General features: G+C 38.8%; 1 protein-coding gene across 12 annotated transcripts in view; it reads right to left on the bottom strand.

Moving 5' to 3' along the window:
- The window catches only part of ARL15 (ARF like GTPase 15), a 436,720-nt gene that overhangs the window by 364,153 nt on the left and 46,510 nt on the right, over positions 1-26,057 (bottom strand). The gene's annotated exons all lie outside the window — the stretch shown is intronic.

Genomic DNA, 26,057 nt, shown 5'->3' with positions numbered 1-26,057 from the left:
GTCAGTGAAGCAATAAGATTGCAATGGCGGCTTAAGAGTAATAGTAATAAGAGGCTGGGTCCTGGAAGGTTAGGGATCCCCACACTAGCCCTAGACTATTTACCTGCAGATTTGTTTCCCTGAGACAGAAATAACTTTCTAACTTGTTTGAGCTGCAGTTTGCTGGAGAGTAGAACATTTTTTTTGCTTTGTAACATTCAATTTATCCATTAGCTCAACAGGTATCATTAAATCCTCAAAATTTCAATGTTTAAATTAAAAAATATTTTCCACAAGCACATGTCTGAGTACACATGTAGGTAGAGAGGGGACACTTGCAAACAAAATTAAAAAGCATCAAACAGCCCCACTGTGAGGTACATCAGGTATCCTTGATCCACGTTTATTTACACGGAAACCTACTTATATCCTTTTTACAACACTTAAAAGATTGTGTTGCCTAACATACTGTATTGCAAGTGTTCATTTATGAGCTTGCCAACACCATTCCCACTCCCTACCATCTAGAAAGTTTCTGGCTCACCATCAAATCCTTAATGTCTAGCATTGTGCCAGGCACTCAGAAAACTGGGTGACCATGTGCAAGACTGGCCTTCGCAATAAGGACCCTTCTGATGCTTTGAAATCTTCACAAAGTACAGGTTTAGGATCCCTAATCCGAAATCCACAGTGCTCCAAAATCAGAAATGCTCAAAAATCCAAAATTTCACTTCTGATCCCATGTATTTAGGATAAAAATACTCAACCGGTACTAGACATGGTACTAAATGAGTTCTGAAATTGCTCACATCCCATCAGTAATCTGATAATAAAGTATACAGTCATTTTAACAAAGTCTCCAAACTTCTGAATTATTAGTGATGTTTAATACTATATAATGATACTTAATCAAAGTCCCAATTCTTAACTATTCTATTAAAAATAAGCCTGGACATGTTTACACTGTTCTGTCCACAAAAAATGAAAAAAATAAACCAGCAGAACAACCAGTACCAGAATTATATTTAGATTACCCTGGTAACATAGATTACCTAAAAAATTCTAATAACCGAAAAATGCCTAATCTAGATTACCAGAGTAATCTAATCCATCCAATGGTTGTGGTAGTAAAAATATCACCCTGTATGTCATTATTATTCAGAATTATAAGGAAATAAACTACTCTACAGAAGAATATTCTTTCTAAAATGTAATATACTCATCCTTTTTGTCTTTTATTTCTTCACCTATAGAATGGAGATAATTATAGTTAATTCATAGGTTCTTTCTTTCTAAGACCACACAATTTTTAATGTGCTTCTCAAATAATACTCTCAATGAAAGGTAAATAATAGTATTTTATTATAAATTTTGCTGCCTTAAGTAGAATACATTAAACGTAATTCAACTTTTTGTTATGACTCATTAGAGTGGGTCATCTTAAAACTAATTATATAATTCTGTGTTAAATCCAATTCTTTATATAAGAGGCATGTGTAGACAAGATAGATGTGTAGCAAGCACCTAAGGTTTAAAAACTGTAAGTACATCTTGAAATTGAGAAAAAGTCATATTAAATGTTCTCCTTTTTCAAGATTTCAGGATGTTCCAGAAAGAATGCCATAACTGCTGGGGGCTCTGTCATCCACTGAGTTTGAGGAACAACAAGAGTAATAATTTTGAATCTGTATTTATTTTATGACTAATCTTAATATCTAAGTCATAAAGGACTTGACAGAGCTATAAAAGAACAGCCTTGGTATAGCCTGAGACACATACAAAGATAGAAATCATGCTGAATGAGCTAGCCAAACACTGTACATCGCCTGAGTAAATACCCCACCTGGGGTGTCCTCATCTGATTAGCAAGATGACCGAGCAATGCCTCCCGAGGGACCTATGTGCCTCTTCTCTTCTCCTGCATGACTCTTACCCTGTATATACATGCACGTGCACGTGCGCACACACACACAAAATTAAGTTATAAGTTACATGTTAAATCCAGATGGTTTGAAGGGCTAAATGGTAAAGTAATAATGACAACAGCAATAATAATAAGTATTTAGGGAATATATAGGGAAATATTTTTACAATCCTGCATAGGGAAAGGCCTTCTATACCCTTCTTCTTCAGCAGTGCCTTGATTGGTCCTAGGGGACCACATGCTCCCACTTAGTTCACATGGTTTGGGCCAGGATGAACAACCTGAAGCTCCAAAGATAAGCAGGGATGTAAACTTGGCCAATCACAGTCTCATATAACCTCCTGCTCAAAGGTCTGTTCATGAAAAAGACATAAAACCTAAGCCAGGACAATCAGAGGAAATGAGACTCTAGAACAAGGCTTCTGTTAAAACCACTGGGAAAAAGTATTTTCTTGGAAGGGTTGCCTAGAGGCCTGAATGCAAACGCAAAGCTCCTGGAAACCATCTTGCCACCAGGAAGGGAGACCCTGTCTGAAGATGGAGTCAGCATAGAATGAGGTAGACCTGAAAAGGGGGTAAGGTAAGAAAGTCGACAGAATGATGTCGCTATGCCTCTGAATCCAGCACTGCCTGAAACTGCACTTACCCCCCTTTTCCCTAGGTCAGTTTGCAGTTTGGGGCTGCAACCAAAAATTATAACAAACACACCTCCTTAGAGCATTCTAAATGAAATTAAGATTGCAATCTTCATAAAGGAAAAAAAAAATTTGCTCATACCTTTTCAATATAGGGAATACAAATCAAGCTCTGAATACCAATCTCTAGATATATACAATCTTACCAACTTAAAAACGTGATTGCCTGTCACAGTATGAAAAACATCCTCCTGTGAACATCGCTACAACAATTTTTGAATCACTTAATTATTTGAAGATTACATCTCCAAGTATTAATGATAATAGAATATTATTACCTGCTTAGGAACAGGCAGATTCAAAAAGATTTACAAAGCAGATGGCATGCCATTAAAAACAATATGACAAATCATTTCTATAAAACTATTATTAGTGTCATGAAATTGTCCTGGTAGTATCTTTTGAGAAAATAGGCACCAAAGAATTCCTGAAAATATGCTGCTAAACCTTGATTACAGCCTTTTGTAAATAGATGTAATCTAGGAAAACTCAAAAGCCTGTTATTTGTATAAATATAACATATTCAAGCTGACAAGCTGAAATTATCCACCTTTTGTATTCTCCTCATAAGCAGAGACTGTGCTGTAAACAAATTCTCGCTAGACCAGGCACCAGTTGAAATCCGCCCCCCCCCGCAAAAAAATGGAGGCTATTGAAAAAAGGCTTTTAATACATTGTAGTACAGATGGAAAAACATGTATGTGTTGACTGATAGTAAAGTATTAAGTTTTCTTATAATACTAAAAATTCAAATGCTCAGAGCCAGATAAGACAAAGCGGGGCCCAAGGAAATGGTGACTGATGACCATGTAATGAAGCAGAAGGAACGAGTCCCAACCAAAGGGGGCAGCAGTCACTCATGAATACATCCTCCCAATTCGGATTTTTGGAAAGAAGTTAGAAAACAAATTCTGTGTGAAATCTCCTAATATCAAAAACACGTGGCCCATTGTCCTCTAAAGTATTTTGCTTGGCATACAATTTCTTAAAATTTGTCACAGACATTTAAGATCTAGAAATTTCACACGAAATTTTGTTAAGTGACTGTTGCCACCTTGTGCAAGATTTAAGGGTGAGAAATTTGGACCTCATCTCTAAAGAAACTCAAATTTGGGACTGAGAGAGTATGGGCTAGAGTTTGAGCAATGATCAAAGAAGTATCCCAGCAGTTATATACACATCTCTGATTCTTAGATCTTAAGTCATCTTCCCTCTCTGGGCCTCAGTTTCTACAAAATGACAAAACTAGTTTAAATAACAATATCAGTTTCCTTCAGCAATACAATTGTATCATTCTATAAGAAGTCCCTAAAATAGCATCCCTACAAGCAAAAATTCTAGATTTCACTCATATCTAATAATGTACAAAACAGTTTACAAAAGAGAAACACCCACTATTCATATTAGTAAATGAGTGTGTAAAAATAAATGACAAACTAATGTACTTCACAGACCTGTGTCATAAGTAGCTTCATGAATTTTTATGAAGTTTTTTATGTTAAACACCATTAGAGAAAGCACACTCAAACTCAAAAGTCTCACAATCACACAGAAAGAGTCTTTATTTGTAAGGAAGTATGGAACAGACCTACTGAACAAAATGTATTTTAATACCACTCCCTAAAACATGGAAAGGAATTCTCTCCTGTCTACACCCAAAAGTTTTTTTTTTTTTAAATGGGGGTAAAAAAGATGAAATCACAAAATCAAACACAATAAAGGTCAAGCTAAAAAATCATCTAGACTGGCAGCAATACCCTAACTTCCTGTTATAAACATAAAGTAATGGGCTTTCAAGTCAGAAATGCAATTTGATAGAAAGGCCATTCTACCAGGCTCTGGAAATTGAGTTCAAGGCAGACACTCTCTGCCTCTGTCCAGCACTGTCCCTCCCCATCATTACCACCATTAATGATTTTCCTAATTCCACACATCGCTTAAACAAAGAAAAGAGTAGCCATAAAAAAAACCATCAGAAGGTTAATCATCAGTATTTATTAAAAATTATAGCACTGCTGATGTTCTCAGCATTTTTAAATTTGAAATTTTTAAAATTAAAAATCTAACTTTAATAAATGTTGTTAATATCAACATTAACTTTCAATGTATGCTATTTCTAAAATGAAGAAAATACTCTAATAATGACCTCAAGTAAATTTTCTCTACGGAATCAGAATCAATTCAGCAGTAGAGGAATATTCTTCTGTCTAGGTATAATTATGTTTGGGGCTACCTGCATTAACCTTAATCTTCCCTCCTACTATCTTTCTACAAATTTAACTTTATGATAGTGTTCTATTCCTTTATTCCACTTCTCTAAAATAAGCTCTAAAAGAAATCTTTAAGAACGTTTTATGACATTCACAAGAAATTAGTAATTCTGGATTTGTAACTAGTAACCACTGAATCTTAGCAGGAATTATGCAGAAAAAAATCTATGGAATAGTATGTGTCAAGTAAATAGTCACACTTTGCTTGCGTTATTCAACTGGGCAGAAATCAGACTAAATGAAAAATTTTAAAAACTTCTTTTGGGTTAAATGAGCAGACACATTCTGAATGAACAGAATTCTAAATTTTAAAATCTCTTAAAAAGAGACAATCTGATGTATCAACAAAAGAACAAAACAGAAGTCTGGTGATCTGGACTTGGACTCAGGCACCGACTGGTGCTACCGCTAACTGGCTATGCTGTAACTTCAGGCAAGTTCCAAAGTGCCTCCTGGATCCTGAACACTTTTGCTCTGTGAAATGAGGATGTGGACTTTTTGGGGGGGGGGAATGGAGTTTTGCTCTGTTATCCAGGCTAGAGTGTAATGGTGCGACCTCGGCTCACAGCAAACTCTGCCTCCTGGGTTCAAGTGATTCTCCTGCCTCAGCCTCCCGAGTAGCTGGGATTACAGACATCTGCCACCATACCCACCTAATTTTTGCATTTTGAGTACAGTCAAGGTTTCACCATGTTGGGCAGCTAGTCTCAAACTCCTGACCTCAAGTGATCCATCTGCCTCGGCCTCCCAAAGTGCTGGCCTAGGGTGTAGACTTCATAATTCTGTGATAAACCCTTTCTGATAATATTGTATCAAATTCACAAGGATATGTGAATTAAAATAGGTCAAAGAGTTATCAGCACTGCATCCCTTTGTCAGCCCTTCACTGTATATCCACCCAGGGAAGTGTCATTGATAGACTTCTGAGCCTTAATTCCTTCAATCATAACAATGTCCCAGAAACATAAGGTATGTCCTCGTAAGTCTATAAAGATCTTCACTCACTTTTTTTTTTGAAACTAACAAAACTGCCTTCTCTTCTTCCTCCTGTTTTTTTTCTCTGTCAAATTAAAATAATTCCCTTAAAGTTAACTTCACAAATAAAGATCTACAAACACCTCTATGCTCCCTTATTCTGGGTTTTCTTTTCACTAACATGAAGCTATTCTCATCTACACAACCCTTCTGACAAGCTTGCCCACTCCCTATATTTCAGAACCCAAAGCTCTTGCTTTATGGTCCCAACCTCTCCCCCAAGCTTCAGACTCTCACAGAAAACTATCTGTTGTATAAAGCGACATGGACAGCCCATGGATGCCTCAAAGTCAACATGTCCAAAACTAACCTCCCCCAAACACGTTCTTCTTCCCAAATTCACTATCCCACTTCACAGCACCTCATGCCCACCACCATCCCAGGCACCCAGCACACATGATACACAGACAAGACTTTTATCTCTTACATGTGTTTTGAAACTGCTCCCTTTTCTCTCTCTATCCCTGCGACCATCACCAAGTTCAGGTAACTTTTCTTTTATTCACATGTTTTTATCAAACTTAAGTACTCACCACCTCCTGCTTGGGATGCAAAAAACTCTTTTCATATAGAAGCACATATATATATATATATATATATATGTACAGAACATAAACACATATACAGTATCTCTGTGTTATTAAAATGTCATGAGGGAGAGGGCGATTAAGAAAAACAGGTCTGAAAAGCCCAGGATGGTGGGAGAAGCTTAATGATGAAAAGGTTGGAAAATGCTACAGATTTATAGTTCCTTATCAGCAAAGACTGTACAAAGGTACATGAAAAAAAATCTCCAAGATAAATAATTATCTTAGGAAATTATTTGTATTTTCATTTTCTCCAAAAATTTATTTTATATCTTGCATATTGTTCAGTGTAATTTTCCCCCTGCCAGAGGGATGATGCCATTGGATAGTCATGAAGGTGAAGAATTTCCTATGAAAAGTAACCTAGAAATTAAGGAGTTAAAGTTTTCTTGCTTTCTACTTTTTTCTTTTTAAGGAAACTGCTTTTTAAAACACATTATAAAATATGTGTGAGAAAATAGCTAGGACTGAATTAAGATTGAATAGTTATTTATAACTGTTTCCTGTTTAGCCTTTTGACAAAGTTCATCCCTGTATTTTATAGTCGGCTTTGGATAAAGCTTCCCAGAATAACCTTGATGTGGGGTCCACTGGTAGGGAGGACCCCAGAACTACATCCTGCAATTCACACCCTATAATGCATACTCTGCTAAACTCAACAACTTCAAAACAAAAAACAAAATGTCACTGTCCCATTTCCTCTGCAAAGCCCTGTTTTAAAACTCCAAAACACAAAAGAATGGGAGGAAAGAAAGAGAAAAACAAAAACCGAACATGTTTAGAAGCAAAGGCACATTTTGAGATTACTTTAAGAGTCTTTTCTTATTTTTTAAGTTAAGCCAAAAATTCCCCTTCAAAATCTGAAAAATGGAACAGGTGAGTCTATGAGAGAAACAAATATCACATCAGCAACATATTTTTGATGTGTACAGAATATCGTACTCAAGATAACATATTAATTTGTGGAAAAATGCTTGTCAGGTTGAGGCAATTATAAAAATGAAAACCTCGGCCGGGCACGGTGGCTCAAACCTGTAATCCCAGCGCTTTGGGAGGCCGAGGCGGGTGGATCACAAGGTCAAGAGATCGAGACCATCCTGGTCAACATAGTGAAACCCACTCTCTACTAAAAATACAAAAAATTAGCTGGGCATGGTGGCGCGTGCCTGTAATCCCAGCCACTCAGGAGGCTGAAGCAGGAGAATTGCCTGAACCCAGGAGGCGGAGGTTGCGGTGAGCCGAGATCGCGCCGTTGCACTCCAGCCTGGGTAACAAGAGCGAAACCCCCTATCAAAAAAAAAAAAAAAGAAAACCTCAAATCACAGAAAAATAAATAAATAAAATAAAATGAAATAATAAAAATCTAACAACAGCAAAGGAACTTCCATGAATGGGGAGAGTTGGTTAATGTCAAAAAGAAAAAGCTGATGGAGCTTTTTTACAGCATGGAAGACAAAAATTTCTAGCTTTGAAAGTGGATCTCTGAAACAAGAGGGCACATCTGATTTAAAAAAAAAAAAATAAGAACAATAAAGGGTAGAGAGCTGATGGTAAACACCAGATTCTTACCTCCATGGATACATTATCAATAACAAAGGGCTTCTAGTAACCCGCTATGAACTAAATTGTATCCCCCCTCAAAATGTATATGTTGAAGCTCTAACCCCCCGAGGGATGGTTTTTGAAGATGGGAAATAATTGGGTTTACAGAGGTCATGAGGGCTGTCTCAGTATCAAAGTCAAATCAACAAAACTATCTCTTACCATGACCGACAAGACCGTCTCTCTTCACCATCCTATCCCACCTCATCTCCATCTTCTCTTTTTCTGACTTACTCTCCTGCAGCCATACTTGGCCCCCTGGCTGTTCACTGACTAAGTAAGGCTGCTCTGCTTCTGGACCTTTGTGATACTGTCTCCTCTGCCTAGGAGACTGTCTTCCTCCATTGTCTGCATGGCTTACTCCTATAGCCTCTTCTCTTACAGGGAAATACACTTCTCTGACTCCCATCCCATACACTCTTTTTCTCACTGCCCTGTTAATCACTAGAGCCCTTACCATCATCTGACATTCTTTCATTTACTTATTTGCTAATTGTGGGTCCTCTCTACTAGAATTAATTTCCATGAAGGCAAGAATTTTGTCTGGCTCATCAGAACAACGTCTTACACATACTAGGTGTTCTACAAATATTTGCTGAATGAGTTTGACTTGCTCATCTCTGAATTCTTAGTGCCTGGTGCTAGCTATGTATGTGCTGAACTAATGAGTGTTCAAAGGAAGCAAGTTATAGGAATAGATGAATTCATTCCCCAAGTCAGAAGGAGAAAAAGGCCAAGCATGGAACACTGGGAGACTGGTAATACTTAAAAAAATGACTGATGGCTGGGTGTGGTGGCTCATGCCTGTAATCCTAGCACTTAGAAAAGCTGAGGTATGAAGGAATTTTGGGGGGAACAATCCAAGATGGCTGATCGATAACAGCTCAGGATTGCAGCTCTCAGTCAAAGCGCAGAGAACTAGAGGACGCCACACTTTCAGACAAATTCTGGTCGCTCACGGAGCAGAAAATCCCCAGTGGAAGAACCACACGGGTCGCCAGCGCGACTCTTGTGGCTGGCACAGCAGCTCTCGGAGCAGGGTAAACAGGGCCGGCTCCCCTTCTGACCGAGGTTTGGAGGACCCACACGGGTCCCCAGCACGACTCCTGAGACCAGCGCAGCGGCTGTGACGGCACCTCAGCGCGGCAGCTCTCAGCACAGAGTACGAGACCGGTTCCCCTTCTGACCGAGGTTTGGAGCCTGGGGAAGGCAGAGTCGCCCATTACGGACACAAGAAGGAAGCCAGACAGGAGAATCCTGGGCAGAAAAGCACCATCAGTCTTAACGCCGCCGTTCTGGCCCTGGGAACTAACAACTTGGATGTCCAATCAAGAGGCCTAATCTGAAAGCTGGTAATTTCAAAGACGACAGGAGGATAAATTTACAATGATGGGAAGAAACCAGTGTAAAAAGGCTGAGAATACTCAAAATCTGAACGCCTCTCCCTCTAAAGATGATCACAGTTCCACATCAACAATGAAACAAGGCTTGACGGAGAATGAGCACATCCCAATGACAGAATCACTCTTAAAGGAATGGATAATAAGAAACTTCTGTGAGTTAAAAGAACATGTTGTAGCCCAACGTAAAGAAACTAGGAACTTTGAAAAAAGGTTTGACGAAATCCTATTGAGAATAGACAACTTAGAGAGGAATATAAGTGAATTAATGGAACTGAAGAATACAATACAGGAACTCCAAGAAGTATGCATAGGTTTAAATACTCGAATTGTTCAAGCAGAAGAAAGGATATCAGAGGTCAAAGTCCAACTTAATGAAAGAAAACAAGAAGACAAGATTAGAGATAAAAGGATAAAAAGGAATGAGCAAGGTCTCCAAGAAATGTGGGACTATGTGAAAAGACCAAATTTACGTTTGATAGGTGTACCTGAATGCGACGGAGAGAATGAATCCAAGCTGGAAAATACCCTTCAGGATATTACTCAGGAAAATTTTCCTGAACTAGCAAAGCAGGTCAATATTCAACCCCAGGTAATACAGAGAACACCACAAAGATATTCCTCAAGAAGAGCAACCCCAAGGCACATAATTGTTAGATTCACCAGGGTTGAAACGAAGGAGAAAATACTAAGGGCAGCCAGAGAGAAAGGTCAGGTTACCCACAAAGGCAAGCCTATCAGACTTACAGCAGATCTCTCAGCAGAAACTCTACAAGCCAGAAGAGAGTGGGGGCCAATATTCAACATCCTCAAAGAACAGAACCTTCAGCCCAGAATTTCATATCCAGCCAAACTAAGCTTCACAACTGAAGGAAAAATAAAATCTTTTATGAACAAGCAAGTACTCAGAGATTTTATTACCACCAGGCCTGCTTTACAAGAGCTTCTGAAAGAGGCATTACACACAGAAAGAAACAACCAGTATTAGCCTTACTAAAAATATACCAAAAAGTAAAGAGCACCAACATAAAGAAGAATTTTCATCAACGAATGGATCAAATAGCCAGTTAACATCAAATGGCAGTAACCCTAAATTTAAATCGACTAAATCCCCCAATCAAAAGACACAGCCAAAACCCAACAGCATGTTACATCCAGACCTGTTTCACATGCAAGGATACACAAAGACTCAAAACAAAGGAATGGAGAAAGATTTACCAACCAAATGGAGAGCAAAAATAAATAAATAAATAAAAAGCAGGAGTTGCAATTCTCGTAGTGGATAAAATAGATTTTAAAGCAACAAAGATATAGTGGTAAAAGGATCAATACAACAAGAAGAGCTAACGATCCTAACACCCAGATACATAGAGACTTAGATTCAATGAGACAGAAAATTAATAAGGATATCAAGGACTCAAACTCAGATCTGGAACAAGTAAACTTAATAAATATTTATAGAGCTCTCCACTTCAAATACATAAAATATACATTCTTGTCAATACCACATCACACCTACTCATAGGTTTAAATGAAACATTGATTGGCCATTATTAATACCCATTCTTTTTTCAGAATAAAGCAATATTTCCATTCACCCTCCCTCTTTCTCTTCCTCTTTCTTCCTCTTCTTTACTCATTTTTTTTCTTTCCTTGTCTCAAAAAAAAGAAAAAAAAAATCAACTTGTAAACCTCTAGATCCAGGTCGGCAATGTCTCTCTCATTGCTTGCATTCCTTCCTTCCCTTCCCTCCCTCCCTCCCTCCCCCCTTCCTCCCTTCCTCCTTCCCTCCCTAAAAAAAAAAAAAAAGAAAAGCTGAGGTGTGAGGATCACTTGAGCCCTGGAGTTCGAGATCAACCTAGGCAATGCAGTGACACTCTATCTCTAAAAATAAATAAATAAATAAAGAATCAGTGATAGAAAAGAAGCCAGTAGAGGAGACAGAAGAACAATCCAAATATCAGAAGAAAAATTAGCAGAGTATATTGCGGAAGCCAAAGGAGGAATGATCAGTCATGTCAAAACTTGGCTGAAAAGAAGTGGATGTGTATAAAATTAGTTGAGCTGGGGTAGTAGAGTCCAACTAATAATCCAGTTGCAGGTGGCTAAATAAAGAAGCGGAGGTAGAACTGGCAATATACTTTTCTTTTAGAAAGTCCGACAGTAAAGGGAAGGAAGAGTCAAATAAACAATGGCAGGGAAACAGAGCAGAGAAGGTATATTTCAAAATAGAAGACACTTGAGTCAATGAAGAAGGATAGGCACAAGAAGATGTAAGAGGAAGTAAAGATAACTGAGAAAGAAGCTCAGAAGGGAATGGGAAGAGCAGAGGTAACCAGTTAGCCCTGGGAGTAAAGAAGGACAGACATAGACAACAATATACAGAACTTGGAGGAGAGGAAAAGTGCAAGAATTCCTATCTCTAATTTCTGAGTGAAGGAGTTCATGGGGTCATTTCCCACAATAAGCAAAGAGAAGTGTGGTTGTGGTTAAGATTTAAAAAAAGACCTTTAACAGCTGAAGGAGAAAAGGAAATCCCTAGTTGTCTAAGGGATTCGCAGAATTTCTAAGGCATGACAGAGAAGCCAGGAGAGCTTGTAACTCATTAATTAGAATCAAAGCCAGCCAACAGGGCTATAGTGGTTTCTGTCAAGCAGCCTGCCAAAAGAAAAGCACGTTAGAGTGGCTGTGCCTGGGACTGCATCTCAAGGGTCCTGTGGAGAACATACTCGATGACTGGTCATAGTGCGTGTTGGGCCATTTTTGTATTGCTATAAAAAAATACCTGAGTTTGGGTAATTTATAAGAAAAGAGGTTTAATTGGTTTATGGTTCTGCAGGCTGTGCAGGCAGCACGACACTGGTATCTGTTTCTGGTAAGGTCTCAGGAAGCTCACAATCATGGCAGAAGGCTAGCGGGGAGCAGGCATGTCACATGGCGGGAGTAGGAACAAGAGGTGGGGGTCAAAGGAGGCACCACACACCTTTAAATGAGATCTCCTGAGAACTCACTATCATGAGGATGGCACCAAGAGGATAGCATCAAACCACCCATGAAAAATCCACGCCCATGATCCAAACTCTCCCTGTCCTGGTGGTCCCACCTTCAACACCAGGATCCACACTTCAACATGCGACTTGGTGGGGAGAAATACCCAAATCATATCACGGGGCTTCTGGCTGAGCAGGGAAATAAAAGCAGCAGGTGTGGGCGAGGCTGACAGAATTGGAGAACAGGGAAGAGACCAGATCTTCAAAATCAGCACAATAATGAGAAGCAAGTTTAGTTAAAGTTGAAGAAGAAAATACCTGATTCTGCAGTCTCTGAAGTGGGAAGAATAAGGTTCAGTAAGTTCTGAGGAGGAAAAATGAAGGTCTCTAAGAGAAGAAGAGCGATGATTCTAGTGGTCTTGATGAGAGACATGACAGTGGAGAGAGGGAGAAATACAGGGACATGGGTAGGAGGGACGGGGCCAAAAAAATCCAAGGGCAAGTAACAAAGGACCATCGGAGACAGAGCAGAGTCCACAGGTGGTGGGTGCAGCCTAGAGGGAGAACCATATTAGCTGTGAAATAAACTGAAATCCCACATCTGATTCCAGAGCAAATCAGCTCTGGAGAGATCTAGACTTACAACTAGACACAACGAAGGTCACTGGGGTCACCATTTTAGTCTACCTGAAATACAATTCACTCTCTGAAACAAGTTATAAAAACAAGGTCCATCTCCTAACACTGACAGGTTAACTTTATTTAACTAAATATAATCTACCTTCAAATGCTTTCAATCAAATGCTATATTAAATTAAATCAGCCTATCTTCCTAATTATGAAGCGTGGCTTGGGCCTTGGAAAAGCAGAAGAAAACGCAACACTGCTAATTTGCACAGAAGCTTAGAAAGTGATTCACTTGAAAGCCCCTACCCTAACTCAGGTAAGAAAATAGAAGAGAAGTAAACCATTATGTAAAGCTTTAATTACTGGCTCACACTTTTCATAAAACACACACTGCAAAATTCTAAGGTGGCCAAACAACTCTTAAGCATGCTCTGAACTAAAGCAAAGAAAGAGATACATCTGCAGGCTTTTGATAAACATCTAGGTAGTTTCATTTAAATTCCCACCCTTGTTTGTTGAGTATGTTTTTCCACATACAGAAGTAAATTAAGGAAAGCCAGTCATTTAAAAAAGTAATTGAATATTAGCATTAGTTAACAGCACAGTTTGTAATATGGTATTTCCACTGCAGCACCCAGGGATGGCAGAAAACGGAGGCTGCTGATAAACTGTACTGGCATCTTACCTGTACCCTTACTAAATTTCGAAAGTTTGTTTAAATGGTTATTCTAATCTGTGTCTCATAAAGGGATGTCATCAGAACTGCCACCTAAGAAGCTATTCCTCAGGAACTCAGACCTACTGATTCAGAATCTCCAAGAATAAGGCTCCAACAAGTAGATTTTAACTTCCCCAGTGTCCATCACTCTGAACTGTTTAAGAATACTTTTAATGTAATAAGGTAAGCGTGAAGTGTCCCCAGTTAAGAACACAATCAGCTTTAGAGCAGTGGTTCTCAGCCTTGCCTGCACAACAGAATCACCCTGGAGGACATTTTTTAAATCCCTATGCAGCCGGGCATAGTGGCTCACACCTGTGGTCCCAGCACTTTGGGAGGCCAAGGCAGGTAGATCACAAGGTAAGGAGTTCAAGACCAGCCTGGCCAACATGGTGAAACCCCGTCTCTACTAAAAATACAAAAATTAGCTGGGCATGGTGGTGCGCTCTGTAATCTCAGCTACTCGGGAGGCTGAGGCAGAGAACTGCCTGAACCTGGGAGGTGGAGGTTGCAGTGAGCCGAGATCGCGCCACTGCACTCCAGCCTGGGTGACAGAGCGAGACTCCATCTAAAAAAAATATAAATATAAATTTAAAAAAATCCCAATGCTAGGCCACATCACAAACCAATTAGTACATCGGAATCCCTGGGGTGATTCCGACGTGGGCCTTTTGCTGTCCGTGTGATTCCCATGGCCAGTCAGAGTTGACAACCAATGAAGCAGAGGACCATGTCAAGCAACTGTTTAATGAATAAATAAAAAAGACTAATTTATAATTCCCTGAATTTTTCCTTATTGAACACAAGAAATGATACTCCACACTCTCGGCAACATGCAGACTAGGATCAAAAGGCTACAGGCCTTACAGTAACCGGTAAGACTGTGAGTCATCAGGCAGATATCAGAAACCCAACTAAGCAGGTGGCAATGTGTTAGGAAACTACTGAAAGCATTTAACAGTTAGTAAAAGGATCTCAGCGTCACTCCAGGCAAAAGCAATGTGGATCTAGTAGTTAAGGTAAATTTTCTTTATGGAAGAGACTGCCTCATTAAGTCACTATGTGCAGTCCAGTTCATTTCTTCAAACACTTTCTGCTGCAAAACAGCACCAAGAAAGTTCTGAAGTCCCGGTTTTCGATAATTATTTGCTCTTTTTAAAAGAAATATACTTGCTGCTTAGAAGTTCATCTATGCTTTTGCTCCCTGGACTTTGAAGTTTCAGCAAACAAGTCTTTAATAAAGACACCACGCATTTAACAAAGGAAAAGATTTCTCTCACCAGTTTAACCACCAACAGGGTTCGTGTCACAGGATGAAGGTCAATCAGGATTGGTCAAAGTGATGTCAATCTAAAAGGAAGAAGCTGAGGCAAAAATAACATATGGAGTTCATCTGGGCCAAGGCTGAGGACTGCAGCCGGGGACACTTCCAAGTTGCCTTGCAGGGTGCTCCAGAGAACACAAGAGAGAACAAGTTTGTTTGTTTTGTGTTTTTGGAGACAAGGTCTCACCCTATCATCCAGGCTGGAGTGCAGTGGCCCAATTTTGGCTCACGGCAACCTCTGCCTCCCGAGCTGAAGCAATCCCTTCACCTCAGCCTTCCAGGTAGGTAGGACCACAAAGCCCAGCACCACCATGCCTGGCTAATTATTTTTATTTTTTTGTAGAGACAGGTTTTTGCCATGTTGCCCAGGCTGGTTGTGAACTTCTGAGCTCAGGCAATCCACCCGCCTCGACCTCCCACAGGCTGGGATAACAGGCATAAGCAACCATGCCTGGCTGGGAGGTCAAGTTTTTAAAGAAGACAGGAAGAATCAGAAGGGGGACAATTACAATAGTTGTTCACCAGGAATTCTCATTGTCTTACAAAAATAACATTGATTATTGGCTATACATTGTTGAACTATAGGCATTTTATGGCTTCTTGGCAGCAGTCAGCATAGGGCTTACATAGCAAATGGCTTCAAGAGCTAATTACTTAGGGCAAGGGGAGTAACATGACTGCTGTTTCATTCCAATGCCTCTCTTGGGCATGATAATTTAAAGGGGCTCACATTCTTCAAATCATGGATCATGATGCTGGGTCATGCCACTTCCACAGGGCATCAAGAGCAGCCCAAGTAATCAACATGTTACCCCATGTAATCAAACACCAGCCCAGGGAGCTGGGAGTAGAGGTTAGGAAGGTTGAAGAACTGATAAAAACAAAGTACCATCAAATGAAAATCTACACTCACTGAATTCAAACACAAGCGGGTTCTCTAGAAAACTGGAACTAGGTTAATTTTAAAGTTACAGTTAGTTATATGATTGAGTTAAGGAATCAGGTTTTTTGGTTTTTTGTTTTTTTGTTTTTTGAGATAGGGTCATATTCTGTCACCCAGGCTGGAGTGCAGTGCAATGGCATGATCACAGATCACTGCAGCATTGACCTCCAAGCTCAGGTGATCCTCCCACCTCAGCCTCCCAAGTAGCTAGGCCTACAGGTACACGCCACCCACATCCAGCTAATTTCCTATTTTTTGAAGAGACGGGTTTCACTATTTTGTCCAGGCTTGTCTCAAACTCCTGCACTTAAGCAACCCTCCTGCCCTGGCCTCCCAAATTGCTGGGATTACAGGCATTAGCCACCATGCCCAGCCTAGATGATACATTATAAGTACCTACATATGATTAAGAAACCAGCGAGATTATTATTTTTCTAAACTAAAAGAACTTCAATGAATTTTGGCAGTCTTTTAAGAACACTAACAAGTTTCTTAAGAAATGGGAGCACTGTGAGATGGGGGACGGGGGATGATGAAATACAGCCAGAAAAACTAGACTCTATTCTGCACAAATTTTCTTTCGAAATTAAGAAAATGTTTTACAGATTAAAATAGGGATCTTCAAACTCTGTTTCCATGGATCACTGATTCTCTGTGCCCTGAACAGAGTCATTCCTCTACCCAAAATCAGATAATGAAAATCCTTTGTCACCTAACATAGGAGAAGAGTTAAGACTGTTGTCAATTTCGTGATGCAGTCACATTTTGTAACCTTGGGTATTTGCTATATAGCTTGTCTACACAAGCCTCTATTACATAAGGAGTCTAACTTGTTATAAAATTATACATTAACTATTTGAAACTTATTTTTTAACATTTTGAGGTGTCATAGTAAGAATGCTAAAACTTCTAGGGGCTCTGTCACCGCTAAATGAATTTGAAGACCAACCAGAGCAACAGTCTGGGGTCTGCATTTTCTTTTATGACTAATCTTAATATGTAAGTCATAAAGAACTTGACAGGCATAAAGGCATAGCTCCTGTTAGTACAAGAGTCCTAAATCACAAAGACCCTCATGATGGTTTTATGAAAAGGGTCCTTTCAATTCCCTAGCACCTATCCTGGTGCCTGGCAGGTAGTAGGCAGTCAGTAAAGTGGTCTGACCTGAAGCTAAAGACATAAGCACTGTTAAGTGTGTCCTTACATGAGTTACGTGGCTGGCACGGCCTTGCTTTCCTCAGCCAGAAAAGATCAACGGGGGAGAGAGGCAGGGGATAAAAGTTATCACAAAATTGTTTATACAAAGTTTAATAGGAACTTATCATTTGCAAATCATACTAGTGCAGGTTGCTTTCTGCATTAGAGCAACCGTGCTCTCCTTTCTGTTTTGGACACTAGCAACTCTAAATTGCTTTCCAGTCTTTCACAGCTCAAATCCTCACTCCAGTCCTTTTGTGATCTGAATGTTTTTCTAATGGCTGTTTAGAAACAAGGTCTCGAAACATGGGACAGAGTATAGCTAACCACCTTGGCCAATTATAGGCATGACCTTATAACCTTGTTTTTTCACTACTTCAGTCCTTCAATTCCAGGAATTTATGTTCCCAGGAAAAACTAGTTACTGAAATGGACACACATATAATTAGTTTAGAGAATGTTCCAAACTCTACGTCATTTTTTTTTTTATTCTTGCATTTACTCTTTGTTTTAATGGCTGGAAAGGGAAGTTTAAAAGGAAAGTGCCAGAAACAAAGGAGAATGTTTAAAATGTACAAATCGCCCTATAAACATAAAAAATAAAAAACAAAGGAGAATGTTTAAAACATACAAATCACCCTGTAAACATAAAAAATTTTAATTCACTAGTAAAAGATGCAAATTAACAATTTACTATTAACTCAATAAAAGATATATGAAATCCACAAGATGCTTTATCTTAGGTACTAAAGATTTTGTTTCATTCCACTTTAAATCACAACATCTAGAGTTGAAATAAGGAGGTGCAGAAAAGGGTAGTTTCTCATGCTAAGCTGGTAGAAGTATAAATAACAGGTTAAGCACCCCTAATTGGAAAATCCAAAATCTGAAATGCTCCAAAATCCAAAACTTGTTGAGTGCTAACATGATACCATTAACATGGAAAATTCCACTGTTGAACTCATGTGATGGGCAGCAGTCTAAAACGGTCAAAGCTCGGTTTCATGAATGAAATATTTTAAAATATTTCAAACCCTCAAAACTATACAAATACATGAAAATTAAACAATCTGCTCCTGAATGATTTTGCGGTTAACAAATCAAAATGGAAATTTAAAAATTCTTCAAGATAAATAATAGCGACACAAGTTTTCAAAACCTCTGGGAAACAGCAAGAGGTAAATGCTATGAGGAATGTTTATAGTAATAAATGCCAACATCAAAAAGTCTGAAAGGTCACAAGCCGAGAACCTAACATCATACCTCAAGGAACTAGAGAAAAAAAAAACACACACACACAAAGCTATCAGAAGGAAAAAAAAATAACACAGATCAGAGCAGAACTAAATGAAATGGAAACACAAAACAAAAGATTAATAAGACAAAAAGTAGGTTCTCTTAAAAGATAAAATTGATAGAGCATTAGCTATACTAACCAAGAAAAGAAATGAAAACGAAGACATTACCACTGACAGCACAGAAATAAAGCTCATTTGAGACTGTTATGAACACCCTAAGCACACACACTAGAAAATTCAGAAGTAATGGAGAGATTCCAGGAAACATACAACCCTTCTAGCTTGAATCAGAAGAAATAGGAATCCTGAACAGACCAATCCACATGCAGTAAGAGTGAGTCAGTAATAAAAAAAAAAAAATTGCAGGACCAGGCAGATTCACAGCCAAATTCTACCAGACATTCGAGAAAAATTGGTACCAATCCTACTGAAACTATTCCAAAAGACTGAAAAAGATGGAATCCTCTTGAACTCATTCCATGAAGCCAGTATCATCACTCTGATAGCAAAAGCAGGAAAGGACATAAAAAAAGAAAACTACAGATAAATTTCCCTGATAAATATAGATGCAGAAAACCTCAACAAAATATTAGCAAACCAAATCCAACAGCACATCAAACAGATAATTCACCATCATCAATTGGGGTTCATCCCAGGGATACAGGGATGATTCAACATATTCAACTTAATAAATGTAATTCATCACATAACTGAGTTAAAAAAAACAAAAACATACGATCATCTCAATAGAAACAGAAAAAGCTTCAATAAAATCCAGCATCCCTTTATGATAAAAACCCTCAACAAACTAGGCATAGAAAGAACATACCTCAAAATAATAAAATCCATTCATATATGACAAACCCATAGCCAACATCATACTGAATGGGGAAAAGCTGAAAGAATTCCCCCTAAAAGCTGGAACAAGACAAGGATGCTCACTTCTACCACTTCTGCTAAACATAGTACTGGAATCCTAGCCAGAGCAATCAGGCAAACGAAAGAAATAAAGGGAGCCCAGGTTGGAAAAGAGGATGTCATCTCTGCCAATAATAAATGAAGTCAGTAAAGTCTCAGGTTACCAAATCAACTTACACAAATCAGTAGCACTGCTATACACCAAAAACGACCAAGCTAAGGATCAAATCAAGACCTCAACCCATTTGACAATAACTACAAAAAATAAAATACCTAGAAATACACTTAACCAAGGAGGTAAAAGATCTCTACAAGGAGATATATACATATCTCCCAAAATCCAGGCTCAGCAGATGGATCAAAGGCAACCCTTCACCAAAGAGGAACTCGGCCCTAGGGAAGCCAGCATTTGACTTCTGACTTGAGCTGCAAAGATAAACTGGGCCAAATTTCTCTCTATTAGGAATTCCTATTTGGAAACCAAGTCGTGCTTGTGGGCTCTGTATCTGAAGTGTTATGAATCAGGGTCAGTATCAGTGACCATGTAGAATGTGGAGCCAATTTCAACATAAATATGCAGATAAGCTATTTGATGCATTTTTATTATAATCATATATTACTTTCAAAATTAAAAGCAAATGCAAAAACTTTTGGTTAAAAAATAACCCAAGTATCTGATTGTACATCCGAGAGGAGGATACTGACTTCCTGTTGGTGAATACCACCTGCATCTATTTCAAGCCCACACAAAGAAAGTGCTGGAGGCAAAACAGGGATAGGTACTTGTTTTCAGACCACAATTGCTGGTTTCTTCTTTCCAGTTGGTTTTTTTGAGCTGTATATAAACACAGAAGTATTGACTTACATTATTTACTGCCATAACAAAAACACCTTGTATTTGCAAAACATACTTGAGTGGAGGTATGAGAACTGTTTTGTAAGCACTGGCTAAGTCAGACACACAGTCATAGAACCACACAGGCTATTGTGCTCAAAGCGCTTTAGAAATCAACCCGTCCTGGCCAGGAGTATTGGCTCACCACTATAATCCCAGCACTGAGGGAGGCTGAGAGGCAGGAGGATGGCTTGAGTCCAGGAGTTTGAGACCAGCCTAGGCAACATAGTCAAGACTCTGTTTCTACCAAAAAAAAAAAAAAAAAAATTAATGATCGAGCCATGGTGGTGCGTGCCTGAAGTCCCAGAAGGGAACTACTCCAGAAGCCTGAGGTAGGGGGATCGCTTCACCTGGGAGGCTGAGCTGTGATTGTGCCACTGCCCTCCAGCCTGGGCAATGGAGTGAAACCCTGTCTCAAAAAGAAATCAACCCATCTTCCCTTTACAGATGGATACTCATAGAGGGACATCAAGTTTTTAAGTTATTCCTGTGCTGTGTCTGTCTAGGCCCATTTTTTAAAAAGTGATCTAAGGGAGCTTATAACCACAGAGAAAATCAAGGTGCTGGGAAAAAAGCAATTACTAATCCTTAAAGAACCACAATCTAAGAGAGCCCACCTTCTCTTAGAAGAAAATCCTAGACCACAAGCTGATCATAATTCAAATATAATTCCTAGACTGTCCCTAGAATAGCTCCAGAATATACAAATTCCCCAGGGCACTTAATTCTACCTGGGGCCAAAAAGTCCCCAATGTAGCTCAAGTTCCTCTGGAATAATGAAAAGCCACCAGATTAGAAGTGGAGTGGAAGGAGAGGGGCATGGAATGAAAAGCTTAGATTCTCCCTAAGATTCAATGATCAAGCCAAAGCTGCCAAGAAACATGAAGACCACAGGCCCAAAGCACCTACCCTGAGCCCCTCCAGGCTAAGCTGAATTGGAGAGATGGGGGCAGTGTCATGGAATGGGAAGAACATGATGCCGGAGGTGGCTGTCTCAGGCTCTATAAGGAAAACACACATTTTGAAACATGAACAACCATATAGACCAGTTCAAAGAAAGGGGGCAAGACTGCTAGACAGCTATTTCCATCCTCATTGTCCAGTGGAGACACTCGTAATCCAACCAAGCTAATCTCTTGGCTCTCAATTCAGGACAGAGCGGTCTACAAGTGATCGGATGGTCAGAGCACCTATGATCATTCATCACTGAACCAGCATTCATCAGGCCTCTAAACAAAGAACAGAACAGCCTGGGTGAACCATGGGCACTCACCCATTTGAATAGGCAGGACTCACCCCACATACACACACACATATGCACAGACACATAAACTTAACCTTGGGTTTGGCTGCTGTCAAATAGTTCTGCCTTCCATTCCTGATTATTCATGCCGAAGGCATAGAGATATAAGTAAACTGGAAAACTAATCACCCATAAATCATTTCTTTCCAGGAACGAGGATGTGATTTTGCAGCAACTCAACATTTCTATTAGCTTATTTATCCCACACATCTTCTCCTTCCCAATATTGAAACAAGTTGAAATTCCCGAAGTGATAGCAAGTTAAAGAAACAGGTTAGAGATGAGTGGAAAAAAAGAAACAGTCCAGGATTTTAACAGATTCTCCTGGTTGAGAGAACGTCAAAACTCAGACTTCCAAAAGTCAACCAAATCTATAGATCCCCACACTGCTAGGGAGGTATATGATTACAATAACTCTCTGTATCTCAGAGAACATACAGACATAAAGAATGACCAAGTAATGTGCTAGATGACAAATAGGACAATCAGTAGTATATAACATTATCACATGGTCTTACAATATCATAGCAAAATTATAACATTGTGTTACAATGAGCAAAAACCCTTTTCATTCTAGCCAGCAACTTAATTGTAATACAGATAGATACCCAATATTAAAAAAATCGTGGGATAGGATGTCTACCCAGAACACTTAGAATTTCTACCCCTTTTACTGGTACAACTGATTCAGTTAATGCAGACAAACAGGAATGTAGGAAATGCTAGAATTCATTCATCAACCTGAAATAATTTTTTCACATAAACCCTGAATGTGTTAGATTTCAAGAATGACGCAAACCATTGTCCAAGCTCATAGTCTCAGGGGAAAGCACATTTACTAAAGCGCGTTAATGTTCCCTTGGCCATTACCCTGAGGTATACAGCAGGGGCATCTTTAATGGTGCACTCTGGAGTGTGCCTCCTGTGCTCTGCGCTCTTCTTCCTTTCCTCTTCCTACTCCTACTTAGAGCCACTCTGACCTTAAATGCAAAACAGGTTCTCTGTACAAGCAGAAAAGGAAGAACCAGGGTAGATGGGATGAAAGTGTGATTCCTTCAACCATTACTGTAACAATTACATAGGTACTAAGTCACCACTCTATGTCTTTGACATTACAGATTCATTAAAATTAATTCCATAATTCCAAATTGTTTTCCTTAGATAATGTCTACACTGCTCAGAGTCTGGTCTGTCACTTTTGGTACCTCAGGAACTAATTAAAGAGTTAACAAGTCCTAGAAGCTCCATTCATATTAACCCAGCTCAAAGACCACAATGCTCCAAGTAGACATAAATGCCAAGAGACCACAGGGCTCTAGTTAGGCTGATTTACCACTTAACAAAGAAATAAAAGTCCTACTGGTTTCAACCCTGATTGGAAAAAATTCTTTATAAAATGCATATGTTTCTTATCTCAAGAGGGCAGAGTGCTCTAAACAAGATGAAACTCTTACAATGACTCAAAGGGCATTCTTCTGAACACAGAATCACAGACATCTTCCACACTAGAGTACAGCCCTCTTGTTTTACAGAAGCAGATTAGGACTGTGATAAATGTGTCCAGAGTCATATGACTATTTGTTGGCATTTACATTCATATACTCAATCTTTAATCGACACCACGAATCGCCCAAGTATCCCAATCTCAGAACTTGGAATATAACCTGGATAATGAGTAAAATGCATGCTTCTCTGTACAGGCTTTAACAGCATGAACCAAAGAAAAAAAATTAGTTCCCCCTGCTTCTGATCTAAGCCCATAGAAGACAGGCCAGTAGGTATCAGGTCCTGCTCCCACTTGTGAGGAATGAGGGGCTCCAAGTGGGGGCAGGTACGAGAATGTCAGAAGGTAACTTCAACATGAGTTTCCTTGTAGACCCAGCAGAAGAGACAGGGTCCAACTGGTCATTAACATCACAGCAACACAGAATTGCCAGCCACATCCATCCTATGGGAAGATACAATGACTAACACTTTCTTCCTTGTCAGCTGCACCCATTAATAGACCACATTTTTTTTTGTTGTTGTTTTATTGCATTTTAGGTTTTGGGGTACATGTGAAGAACATGCAAGATAGTTGCATAGGTACACACATGGCAGTGTCATTTGCTGCCTTCCTCCCCTTCACCTATATCTGGCATTTCTCCCCATGCTATCTCATGTTTTGTTTTTAAATGATCTGGTAGTTACATTTCACAATCCAGTTAAACCATGGGAATTCACTAGGTAGGATTTTTGGTAAGGTATCTCACCCTCCGCAAATATATTAAGCTAACTGAGAAAAGCCTTCTAAAATAATCAGTAGATTCCTGAAGGGTCTGGATGCTGTCCTGCTTCTGGAACCAACCACTTTACTTGACATACAGTAGATATTCAACAGTTATTTGTCAAACTGAACTGGACATATGTTGGGTATGTTAATATTGGGACTAAATATGAAAAAAAACAGAACTTCAGAAGTCTGGGTTTTATTATTATAATTTGTAATGATAAAGTATATGTACTGAAAATATCCTCAGAGAATATCTAGTCAAGACCTTTCTATTTATACAGCAGAAAATTGAGGCTCAAAACAGATGAGTGAATGCTTCCATACTTAACTGTTATATGGATTACTGAACCACATTTACATACACACACATACACACACCCCATGACCACACCTTCTTTTCAGGAAGGTGGGGGTCATTTGCTGAAATGACCACACCTTTTTTTCAGGAAGGTAGGGGTCATTTGCTAGGAATGAACCAGTGGAAATTCCAATGAAATGCTGGTAAATTTGGTTCTCATCAAATAGAAGTTTCCTATTAATGTGTTCCAGAGGATAATGTGCTAAGTTAAATTAATCATCCAATTACTTAGTTAACAGACTAAGTTTATCTGAGATATTGTATGTTTTCAATATAAGACCTTTCCTAAAAATCATTAAATCAATGAAAAAATATGAACATTTAAAATAAATACGTGTAAGTTAAGGGCCATTTCTCTGAAGGACCCAGGATCTCAACCTCTCTCATTTAAGAAGTCTATTTTCCCAACAAACCTTTCTATATATAAGACATCCACCTCCCATACATGATCTTAGATTAAAATGTATATTCCTGTCTCTCAACAACCTTATCACCCTCAAGATCCAAGCCAGCATCTAAACCTCTGGTTTCAATGCTGCTTTATAGCCAAGGCTGGACTCTTAAGAAGCAGATATGGGAGTGATTTTAGTGAGAATTTCATTCAAACTCATTGTTTTTAGAAGAGAAGGCCCAGATTATAAAATATTTTACCTAAGGTCATTCAATTAAACAGTGAGGCCTGAATCAGAACCTGCCTTTGTGATCCATAAAACTGTCTGCCTTTATAGAATTGATTCTGAGACTCTCAAAGAACCTATTACTGAAAAACTGCCTCTTCCCTAAAAACCTGATCAAACTCCAATAACCTATTTTCATTCATTTGTTAATAACTATATTCCTACTATATTGCTTAACTATATTCTAGACATAGAATAGACTCTATTCTAGCTAATAAGTTATTAACTCTATTCTAGTTAATAACTAGAGGTTGCTAGTTTTGTTCTTTCTTTTCGTTGCCACTAATAATTATTTTCTCCTGTCTCTATTAAGTAAAATAGTAGTAAAGTATATTGATCCTTTTGCCAAGCAAGGCTTAGGGTCCCTTCTTGTACTCCTCATATGATCCCATTAAAATAAATACTTTTCATGTTCTAAACTTTTTAAAGTATTATCTAATTTCTAAATTCACTTATTTTTTCTCCCTACACAAAAATTGTTTGTCTTCCTTTCATATTAAAGGGTTAGACAGGAAACCAGATGATGAAATGCAGTGAAATGAACAGGCACTTTAATTCTGTTTGCCAGGCACTGGCAACAAAAAGTATTTGGGAACATAATCGGCACAAAGGGAGTCACTGGGCAGTAAAACTTCTGGCTTATCTTCTCATCCAGGTTGAATTCATTTAGATGGGGTGGGAAAGCAGGATAACAGGCAAATTTTCCACTTTGCTGCCACCATTGGCACCTGACTGCAGGCCCTGTAGCATAGTATAATATTTTAGATTTTTTTTAATTCCTTTTTTGCATTTCTGGGTTTTTATAAATGGATAATTCGCTTTAGCCTGTGAATTATGCATTTATAAAAACCCAGAAATGCAAAAAAGGAATTCTAATATCATTAGTGGTTTTGTAATAATACAACTGCAATTAATAATTTGCATTTTGAACTTGTACAGATAAAGCTGAAGTCAAATGGCAGTTCAAATCTCCCAGCTGACCAATCACTGTCGCTGTTAACAAATAAAAAAAGATTAGATAAAAGTAAGACAAATGAAGCAACTT

This window comes from Callithrix jacchus, chromosome 2 (assembly GCF_049354715.1).
Source record: "Callithrix jacchus isolate 240 chromosome 2, calJac240_pri, whole genome shotgun sequence".
Lineage (NCBI taxonomy): Eukaryota > Metazoa > Chordata > Mammalia > Primates > Cebidae > Callithrix > Callithrix jacchus.
The sequence above is the reverse complement of the archived record's forward strand: the minus strand, read 5'-3'. Positions and strand labels throughout refer to the sequence as shown.